The 10,036-nt window shown below is 48.1% G+C and overlaps 1 non-coding gene across 1 annotated transcript; it reads right to left on the bottom strand.

Annotated features, from left to right (window-relative positions):
• Positions 1–9,761: 9,761 nt before the first annotated feature.
• On the bottom strand, positions 9,762–9,833 carry TRNAA-UGC (transfer RNA alanine (anticodon UGC)). Its single transcript has one exon. It is a non-coding gene; the product is annotated as a tRNA-Ala (tRNA).
• Positions 9,834–10,036: the final 203 nt, after the last annotated feature.

The raw sequence follows: 10,036 nt of genomic DNA, 5'->3' as shown, positions 1-10,036 counted from the left end.
AAACCTCCCTAAGGTTCATTGTTTAGCTGTAATTTGATTGACAGACAACGCGGGTAAAGAAAGACAGCTGTTTATTTGCTCGAGCAAAGACCATAAAGCCAGCAAAAGGCAAAATGGCCCCCCCTCAAGGGTGAGGTGATCTTTTATACTTCTTACAACAAAGCAAGACTATATGGTTAACAAAAAGCAATACTTGAGGCGGTGCTCTACAAATCTTTGTAACAGCATATTTCTATTAAGCTGAACTAGCACTTTTAAAAGCTAAAAGTTAAGTAACAGTAACATTATAATATGTTAGCAAAACCTTACACAGTAGAAGATACTTCTCAAGGACGCAACCAGTAAGCTCAAAACAATGGTTTCTTTGTCTTATCTTACTTCTTGCTGTAGCTGATTTATTTTTTAGCACACAGACACAGATTCACTTTTTAACTCAGAAAATGCTTGGTGCAGTTAAAATAATTACTTGACACAAGCAAAGGCCTAGCTATCATTCTGCCTTGTGGTCAGCTGCATTGCTAGGCCACAGGTTTATGCCTTGTATTCAGCTGTAAAGCTAATACTTCTTAATAATCCAAATTATTGTAAACCTAACAGTATGCTATCAGAAAACTATTCTATTTCAGGGTAATAACAAACCTGCGCACTACACCGGTGGAGTGGTAGACAGCTTTATCTTGATTAGGAACAGGATTCATCAACTCACATGCTCACATCATGCAGGGAGAACTATAACTCCCCACCACCACAAACCGCACCTGCAGGGCATCACAGGGAGAGACTGGGTGGTCCCACTATTGGCCCCTTGAAGGTACATATCATATACCACAAACAATGCTCGCATTCAAAGGGGTGTGATAGTGTGGTAAAAATATAGCATAATCTATATTTTCCTGCTTTTATAATTGCTTCTGCATATTTTCATAATTGCTTTTGCTAAGGCATATATGTTAATGATAGATTTACGAGTAGCACAAAAACTTCTGCAGACAGAGCCAGGAACAGATGCGATAAATAACTCCTTACGAGAGATAAGAGAAGAGGGGCAGGGAAGATGCTGAGGTGGAGAGACCAGACCCTGACCGAAGGATGACCGCGAGGAGCTTAAGAACTACCCCTGGGAGGGGATTTAAGATGTAAATGAGACATGTATGTAAACCGTCATAGAACATATAACTGCTAGACATACGATGCAAGACGTAATGCTAAGTCTGCCAATAATTACACGATACGTTGAAATCTATTGTTTACCTTGGCTATAAAAAGACGTTTCAGACCCAGTTTGTTGTCGACCCTAATCTGAGTGGCTCAACTCCTGGGTCGGTCTGTTTGCAAACAAATAAATCTGAAATTGGACCTAGCCTGTGTGTGACTCTCTCCTGGGGTGGATTGGACAAGCCTCCAGGGGCACGAAACTAGCCATTTGTACAACAATGGTGAAGCCTAAAGAGCTTGCCCAGGCTTCCCCAGCAGAGACAGGGAGGCCTGGCCAGGGACAGAGGAGTGCACATGCCCTCTAATCTGTCCCAGCCTCCCCTGACACACTACCTCTATGCAAATCCCAATTCGATCCTGCTCGAATCTGCACACCAGGACCTGCCCTGGTGTGCTGGGGACCACAGCACCAGGAGCTGAGCTTCCATGCTGGGCTCTGGGCTCCCCTCCTGCAGCACCATTGATGTAATTTTTTATGTAATCTTTTTTATGGTATATCTAGCTTTTGCAAACTATATCTAGCTGAATATTTGAGGCAACTTGCTGGTGCTGGGAGGGGAGTGGTATAGGATGCTTGCAGAGCACAGCATGTGGGATGCGGAGGATTCCTGGAATGCCTCCCTGACTCCAGCAGGATGTCTCCCTGACACCTGCAAGATAGCAAGAAGTTCAGAGAAAGGTCTCATTATAATGCTAAAAATCACACCCCTGGGCAGAGCAGAAGTATGTTAATGAAACATACATGTATGTAAATGAGACACATGGCTAAAACATAGGTATAGGGATATGCTCAGTAGAGAACATCTTATGTCAGTGGCTTGTAACCAATCACCAAGCGATACACTTGCGAACATATGTATAAAAGGTACCCAAAGGTAGTAACGGGTGTGCTTGTTTTGCGAACGATCGCCAAGCACCCCTCTCTGCGCAGACTTGAAACAATAAAGATTAAGTTGGATCCTCCACCCCTGTGTGTTTATTGGCAAAAGCACACCAGGCACGAACTCACACTGTCCTTTGGAGACAACACCATGACCACCCTAGTCAGGGCCCTGCTCTTCCTGGCCCTGCTCCCCCAAGACTGCTTGGGGCAGGGATGGGGCGGGCAGCAGGGATAGAGTCAGGGCCCCTGGTGCCCAGTGCCAGGTGCCCCAGAACCAGGTTGGGGCAGGTGAGGGGGGCTCCTGGAGGCTGTGGGGAGGACATCCCCTTGCTCCCCACAAGCAGTCCAACCCCAGCCCTGACCCCCCAGCCTCAGCTCAGGCCACACCAGCCCTCTGGGCCACCTCTAGCCCCAGCTCCTTCTCCCACGGCCCAGCCCCTGCAGCTTCCCTGCCACCAGCACCCTCTGCCACAGAGGCTCTTTTCTGGGCCTGTCTCCAGGAGCGGGAGGTGCTGGACTGTGAGGGGACCTTGTGAAGGTCAAGTGAGGCAAATTCAAAGCCACAAACACCTGATATCTGCTGTTATCTTCTGGCCCCACCGAGGCTGTCCAGGGGTTTGGGCCCCCACCACCCCTGCGGACCAGCACTGTGCAGTCCTGGGGGAAGTGAGAAAGAATAATTTTTCTGTTGTGAAGAGCTCAGAAAGATCAATCGCCACAGACAGGGCAGAGCTGTTTTTAATACTAGATCCCCATTTGAAACCTCTAGTTTTTTCTTGTGAAGTGGGTTTGCTGCGGCCCCCGATTGAGAATCAAGTTCTAGACCAGCGGTCCTGAACCGGGCTCCATGTACCCCCAGGGGGTACACAAAGCCTCATCGGGAGTACGTGAGATATATTTCATACACTGTCTAACACAGGTCGAAGGACCTAAAAAATGACTTGACAATTTGAAATTGCTGGGGCTTTAGTGTCGTTAAAATGCACATGCGCACGGAAACCAGATCTCCTGTTCCTGCTCCATGCCTCAACCTTGCACCAGAAGCATTGCTCCAAACACCTGTCACTCAGTCGTGTAGTCAAGTCTTTGAACATAGTTGTGCGTTCAAAGTTGTTGTGATTGCATTTGAGTTTTTTATGTCTTTTTTTATGCACATGGCGGTTCCACACAAGTAACAGTATACATCTGCTTTTTCCTTTCATTTTGGTAAGTACCAATGTTCAATTTTACATTATTACCAACCTATGATGTATATTTTAAGGGTTTTTTACTTTATTACTAGGATTTGCATGTGCAGTTTGGCTTTACATTCATGCTGGATAAAGATGATTTACAAAAGCCACAATGCTTCCTTCACTCAAAAGGTACTTTGCAATGGATATATGAAGCCATCTAAACTTAAAGAGCACCTTCAGACTGTTCACTTTGAAAATACTAAAGACCCAAAAGCTTTATTAAAAATCAAGCAATCACAACTTGAAACAAGCACACTCTTTGATCGTGGATTTACTCCCCAGAAGCCAGCGCTGGAGGCAAGTTATCATGTGGCATTAAGGATGGTCACAGAAAAAAAAGCTGCATACCATCACAGAGACCCTGGTGAAGCCGTGCCATGGAAATGGCCAAGCTGATGCCTGGTAAAGATGCACAACTAAAAATAGCACAGATCCCCCATACAACACCATTCACGACCGAATCAAGGACGTGTCAGAAGACATACGCAAATAAGCAGTGGAGCAAGTCAAGGAAAGTCTGGTAAAATTGGCTTGCAGTTGGATGAATCAACTGATGTCTCAAATTGCACACAACTTCTCGTTTTTGCTTGATATGCGTGTGAGAATCATGTCAAAGAAGAATTTCTCTTTTGTGAACTGCTGAAAGAAACAACGAAGGCAGCAGACATTATGGCTACGATGAATGAATTTTTTCCTTTTTTCCAGCCTTTCCTAGGACCTTGTAGGAGCTATTTGTACTGAGGTTGCTCCTGCTATGATGGGGAAATATTCACAGTTCACCGCTCTCGTCAAAAAGGTGAATCCAAATGTGATCTCTAGTCATTGCATTCTCCTCCCTCTTACTTCAAAGATGTGTTCGATGTTGTCATCCAGGCCGTCAACTTGATCAGAACATGGGCATTGAAACACTGCATGTTCAAAGCGCTGTGTAAAGAAAGAGGTTGAGTCTGAACATACCGTACTTCTGCTTCACACAGAAGTACGCTGGTTATCCAGACAAAAAGTTCTGACAAGAGTTTTTGAACTTAGAGATTTAATTGAAATGTTTCTGCATGAAAATGGATCAATTCTGCTTCAGTGTTTCATCGGTCCAAACTTTGTGGGTTGTTTGGCATACCTCGCAGATGTGTTCAGAATTCTAAACTCATTGAACATTTCAGTCCAAACTCATTGAACATTTCAGTCCAAGGTGAAGAAGTGACTATCTAGCAGGACAAAAAAGTCAAATCCTTTCAAGAGAAGTTGGCTCTCTGGGGAAGAAGAGGGAATTCCAGTAACTTCGCCCATTTTCCTCTCTTTGCTGAAATCACTTTAGATCCAGTGCATCCAGGCGAACCAAGAGTTCATGAGAGTATTATTAGGGAGACAAGGTTCTTTGGGTGAATCTGATTTTTTGTTAGGCCTACTTAAATAGTTGGAAAAAAAATTTTAAGCAAGCTTTTGGGTTCAAAAACCCCTTGTCAGGCTGAGGAAGTTTCAGCAATTGGCGTGTGCTCTTTCTGGATGGAACGAAGACCAACACGAATACAACCTACGCCCCAAGAGTATTATTACGCATCTTGAAAATCTGGAAGTCACCACAGAAGGAATTTTCCCGACTATTCTGGTAGCTGACATTTGGGTAAGGAGCCTCTTTGCCGCTTCTCTCGAACAAATTAGTGATGCCAACCTGGCAAAAGATGAGCTAGTTGATTTGCACAATAATCAGAAACTTAATATCGATTTTGAATCAATGAAATTGGATCGATTCTGGTGCAGGCTTGGGGAGGCATATCCCACTCGGACCAAGCGAGCTTATCAAGTTCTAGCTCTGTTTGTTGCAACCCATCTCTGCGAGTCGGGATTTTCAGTGCTTTTTGCAAAAACCAAAGCGAGGAACAAACTGAAAGCTGAACATGATGTGCATGTGGCTGTCTTGAAAATGTCGCCTAGAATTAAAATGTTGGTTGATAGTAAGCAGCAGCACTGTTTGCACTAATTAAGTTTGGGCATGTTTTGCCATTTGACACCAAGTGGTGTTTTTTTGCACAACTTTTTATGTGCATGGAATAAATAAAGCTTGTTTAAAATGAAGAAATTATTGTATGAGTATCTTGCTGTTTTTATAATACATAAGTACACTTAGTTTGACATAAAAATTAATTTCCCATTGAAAGGGGGTACGTGAAGTCTCACTCTGAGACCAAGAGGTACGTCAACTGAAAAAGGTTCAGAACCGCTGTTCTGGACCCTTGTATCAGATCATGGCAAAACCTGCTGCCTTCTTTGGAGTAATCACTAAAACCTTTTTTTTTTTTTTTACTTTGATACCCACATTATTGACTGCTACCTAGGTCTTCATGGCCCAATACCTACTGCAGCCTCCTCATTTCTGGCATTAAAGCTTTGTTACTTGGGTAACCCTGACCATATTCTCTCTCCCTACAGGCTTCGTACTGCTTCACCGTTACACCTGATACGAGCTTGCAGTCATTATTTTTAAGGCATTTATCATCTAGGTTCTCTGATCGTACTAGTCCCTGGCACTACCAAGAATGCCACTCTCCATTGTCCATTCCCCCCCCGCAAAGTCATTTTTCTCCTGGCTGGTCTTTATTCGTCAACAGCTAGGTGTGGGGAAAACAGGACATTCTGGCCAGTCTTGTTTAGATAAAACTTCCAATTCATGGTTTAAAAAGAAATGCTTAAAAATAGTAAATAGATAAATAAATAAATAAAAATCAACCTTCTCAGAGCGTAAGGTACTATCTGTGATTTGCCTCGTGGCATGGCTTCAAGTTCCTCATTAATAGCAATGCCTTGTGTTAGAGATCGTATGGTGAAGCCATGGCTCCTTCCCTTAAAAGCAGCTTTCCCCCGAGCACCGCACAAGCAAAACAGTCCCTGTACGGCTGGGGTACACTGGCACGCGCATTTTGGAGCGAGCAGTTATGAGTCAAGGGGGTCTCTTTCAAATCGTGGAAATGGAGAGCAAATCTTGACTATAACAAATTTAGTGTAATGGCAATGTTTATTTTCCCCACTTGCTGCTCCAGGGCTGGCACGGTCGAGCGCCTCGCTGGACCTTTCGGTTTCGACACAAGAGAAGCGGCAGACCCGGCTGTTGGCCGCGTCGCTTCGCAGCCTCCTCACGGACACGCGCGCCGCTGCGCTGTGCTTGTCTTTTCAAACCGTCGCTGGTTACCTTCCCGCCTCGGTGATGAACTCTAGTCTAGAGAGGCGAGGCCACAAGCTTGGCAGGAGCCAACATCTGAACAGCTCTAAACACGGGCCAGCTTTCAGCTGCAGCAGTGCTGCCCCTTCGCGCGCCGCAGCAACCGGAGGTTTCCACAGCAGCGACTCAGCCAGCGGCCCTCCGTCTCTCTAGCTCCAGGGCAGCCCCCTTTGCGGCTCACGGGCAGCCCCCCTCAGAAAACACTCCTTTCACTCGAATTTTTGACTAGGAAAAGAAAAACATTTTTTCTTGCTGCTAAGGAAAGCCCAACATCTCAGACCTATTTGAACTCCCTGAGCTCCTGCACCACAGCCCAGCTCCCGAATCGCACGTGCAGCGCTGACATGGCCACTGTCGTCTGGCACCTCACGGCCCCCTGAGAGCTGCGCCCCGGGGCCGCAGCATCTAACCGGAGCAAAGAGTTCAATCCATGAACTAACTGTAGCTGTGACTAACGAAAGCGCCCTCCGCACAGCCGGCCACGGCAGCAGGGCTGGGGGACCCTCGAGTGCTGGGGAAACACTTCATCACTCTGCTCCTGGAGGCCTGAGCCCGTCTAGAGCCGAGCGCCCCAATAACCGCCCTCGACCACCTTCCCCGACCGTGTGCCGTGTTATGGCGGCTAACCTACAGTCATATTTAAAAGCTTTCAGCCCTGACAGGCATCCGCCGCACCCAATGGGCTGCCGGCCCGTGCAGCGCCTCTCCGCCAATGAACGCCGGCACGGAAAGAGGAAGCGCCCGCCCCTTCCCTGGCCCCGCCCCGCCGGCCTGTGGGGCGTGGACTGGGCAAGGGCGGGCCTGCGGCAGGGCCCGGAGGCTCAGTGCTCGAGCTGTCGTTGTGGAGCGCGGAGCTCCGGGCCGGGGGCGTGGCCTGGGCGAGGGTGCCGGGACCCGCAGTGCGGGAGCGGCCGCGGAGGCGCGCGGGGGGCAGGGGGTGGAGCAGCGCGGCGCGGCTCAGCTCCGGGCTCGGGCAGGGGCTCAAGATGCGTCCGAGGAGGTAGCGCGGAGCCGCCGGCCCACACGGCGCTGCACGTGCCCCGAGCCGGCGTGCAGGAGCCCCGCGGCCGCCCTCCCCTCACCTCCCGACCCCAGCCCCAGAACAGCCGGGGACCCCCCTCCTCAGCGCCTCCGGGTGCTTAGTGTTACCTTTTACACGTAGTTGTTTACTAATTATCGTACGTTTGCATATTGCTAATTAACGTTCATGTTGCTTATTAGTCTAATTATTTCTCATTCTAACGGGGCATGATTATCATGACGTTAATCAGATTTTTAAAATTATTATGACATTAATAAAATGATTTTTAAAATCTGCTGTGCTTGCAAAACGCGGTCTGCATATCCAGCTTGTTTTAAAGCAGTTGAATGGACACTAGAAACCCTCGGCTGGGCATCGGCTAATTGTGATTATTGCGGTACTGCTATATCATAATTATTCTTTATATGTTATTGTAATTATTGTGACTGGCTGTATAGTATTCCTGTTTTTGAAAGATGGTGTGTTTTCTACACTCGATGGAGGTGAACAACTTTTCTTTTCACCTCCCCTTTTCTTCAGTTAACTCTGGATCTGGGTCACCCGCTGCAATTTGTCCTGGGTAAATTTCTTAGTTGTGTCGGGGGTGAGTTTTACCTCCCCAAAAAATTATTTTAAAAATAAATGAATCAATAAATCTCTGGCTGCTTTTTGTGGGGGCTGGGGAGAAACCCAAAGTTGCCTGCGGGGCCCGGCTCCTCCATCCCGCCTACAAGGTGGTTGCTTCTTCCCAGTTCCTTTTTCAAAGCTAATCTAGACCCAATCAAAGCTTGTTATTAATGAATTACACATTTTTAAATAGAGAGAATTTCATTGCATATTTGCTAATTAATATGCAAAATAATATTCTTCATCAAGTCCAGAGCCCTAAATAAAGGTCAGATTAGGATGGGATTATGGGGCAAAATACTTCTTGGGCCACCCCAAACGACCTGTTGGCGCCACAGGGGACTGTCCCAAAACACCTTGACCACAGTGTTGCCCGGCCCAAAGTGCAGTTTGGCCGTGCTGGCTGCCAGCTGACACCCCCCCCCCACCCCTGTACTAAATATATGGGCGTGAGTTAGGAACTAGTTTTTGGGCTGGGATTATAGACAGAAATCCTTCTTGGGCCACCCCATGACAGCCCTGTGTGCCAGCGGGGACTCTGCTGGACGTCTCTAACCAGTCTCGCCCGACCCAAAACGCAGCTTGCCTGTGATAGACTGCGAACCGACAGCGTGCCAGCTTCTGTGCTGAGTATATGGACCGAAATAAGGACCTGGATTTAGGGCTGGGATCGTGGCTAGAAATCCTTCTTGGGCCAGCCCACGCCATGCCTCTGTGGCACATGGGACGCTCCTGGTTATCTCTTCAGAGTCCTGCCCATCCTAGGAAACGGTTTGGCTGTGCCCGGCTGCCAGTTGATAGTCCGCCCAGATGCCACTAACTACAGGTCCCTGAATAAAGAAGTGGGATTCGGGCTGGGATTAGAGATGGAAATGCTTGTTGGGCCACCCCACACTATCACTCTGTGGTACCAGTGGACTCCCCTGGACATCCCTGACCACAGCTTGCCTGGCCCAACTCATGGTTTGGCCCTGCCAGGATGCCAACGGACAGCTCCCCCCAGCCCTGGTACTAAGCATATGGGTTTGAGTAAGGAAGTGGATCTTGGGCTGGGATTATGGTTGGAAATCTGTTTTGGGCCACCTCACAGCATGTCCCTGTTGCACCAGGGGACTCTCCTGGTCGTCTCTGACCAGAGTCATAATATCATAGTACTTGGGGGTGGAAGGGACCTAAACAGCTCATCAGGTGCGATTCCCTCCCTCAGGCAGGAATGGGTGCCAGCATCATATCACCCCAGCCAAATATCTGCCCAGCCTCCTCTTGAAGAGGCCCAAGGTAGGAGAGCACCACCTCCCTTGGGAGCCCATTCCAGAGCCTGGCAGCCCTAAGTGTAAAGTAATGTTTCCTGGTGTCCAGCCTGAACCTTTTCTCTAACAATTGGAGGGTGTTATTCCTAGTAACCCTGGGTGGTGCCCCGAGGGAACAGAGCTTCCCCCAATTCTCTCTAGTGGTGAGTTTGTAAACTGCCACCAGATCCCCTCTCAGCCTTCTCCTGTGGAGGCTGAATAGGTTCAGGTCTTGTAGCTTTTCTTTGTAGGGCCTGCCCTGCTGCCCAATGAAAAGTGGAGATGCTGGGGATTGAACCCAGGACCTCATACATGCAAAGCATGTGCTCTACCACTGAGCTACATCCCCTTGTTGTCCTGTCCAACTGAAGACATGGGTTGGCTGTGCCAGGCCATGAACTGACAGCCTCCGCAAATACTGTCCTAAGTATATGGGCTTGAATATGGAACTGGGTTTTGGGCTGGGTTGATGACAGGAAATCCTCTTTGGGCCACCCCACACCATGCCTCTGGCGCTGGATACAATCCCACATCCCCCAACCAGAGTCTCGC

Source organism: Alligator mississippiensis, chromosome 16 (genome assembly GCF_030867095.1).
Source record: "Alligator mississippiensis isolate rAllMis1 chromosome 16, rAllMis1, whole genome shotgun sequence".
NCBI classification, from domain to species: Eukaryota; Metazoa; Chordata; order Crocodylia; family Alligatoridae; genus Alligator; species Alligator mississippiensis.
The sequence above is the reverse complement of the archived record's forward strand: the minus strand, read 5'-3'. Positions and strand labels throughout refer to the sequence as shown.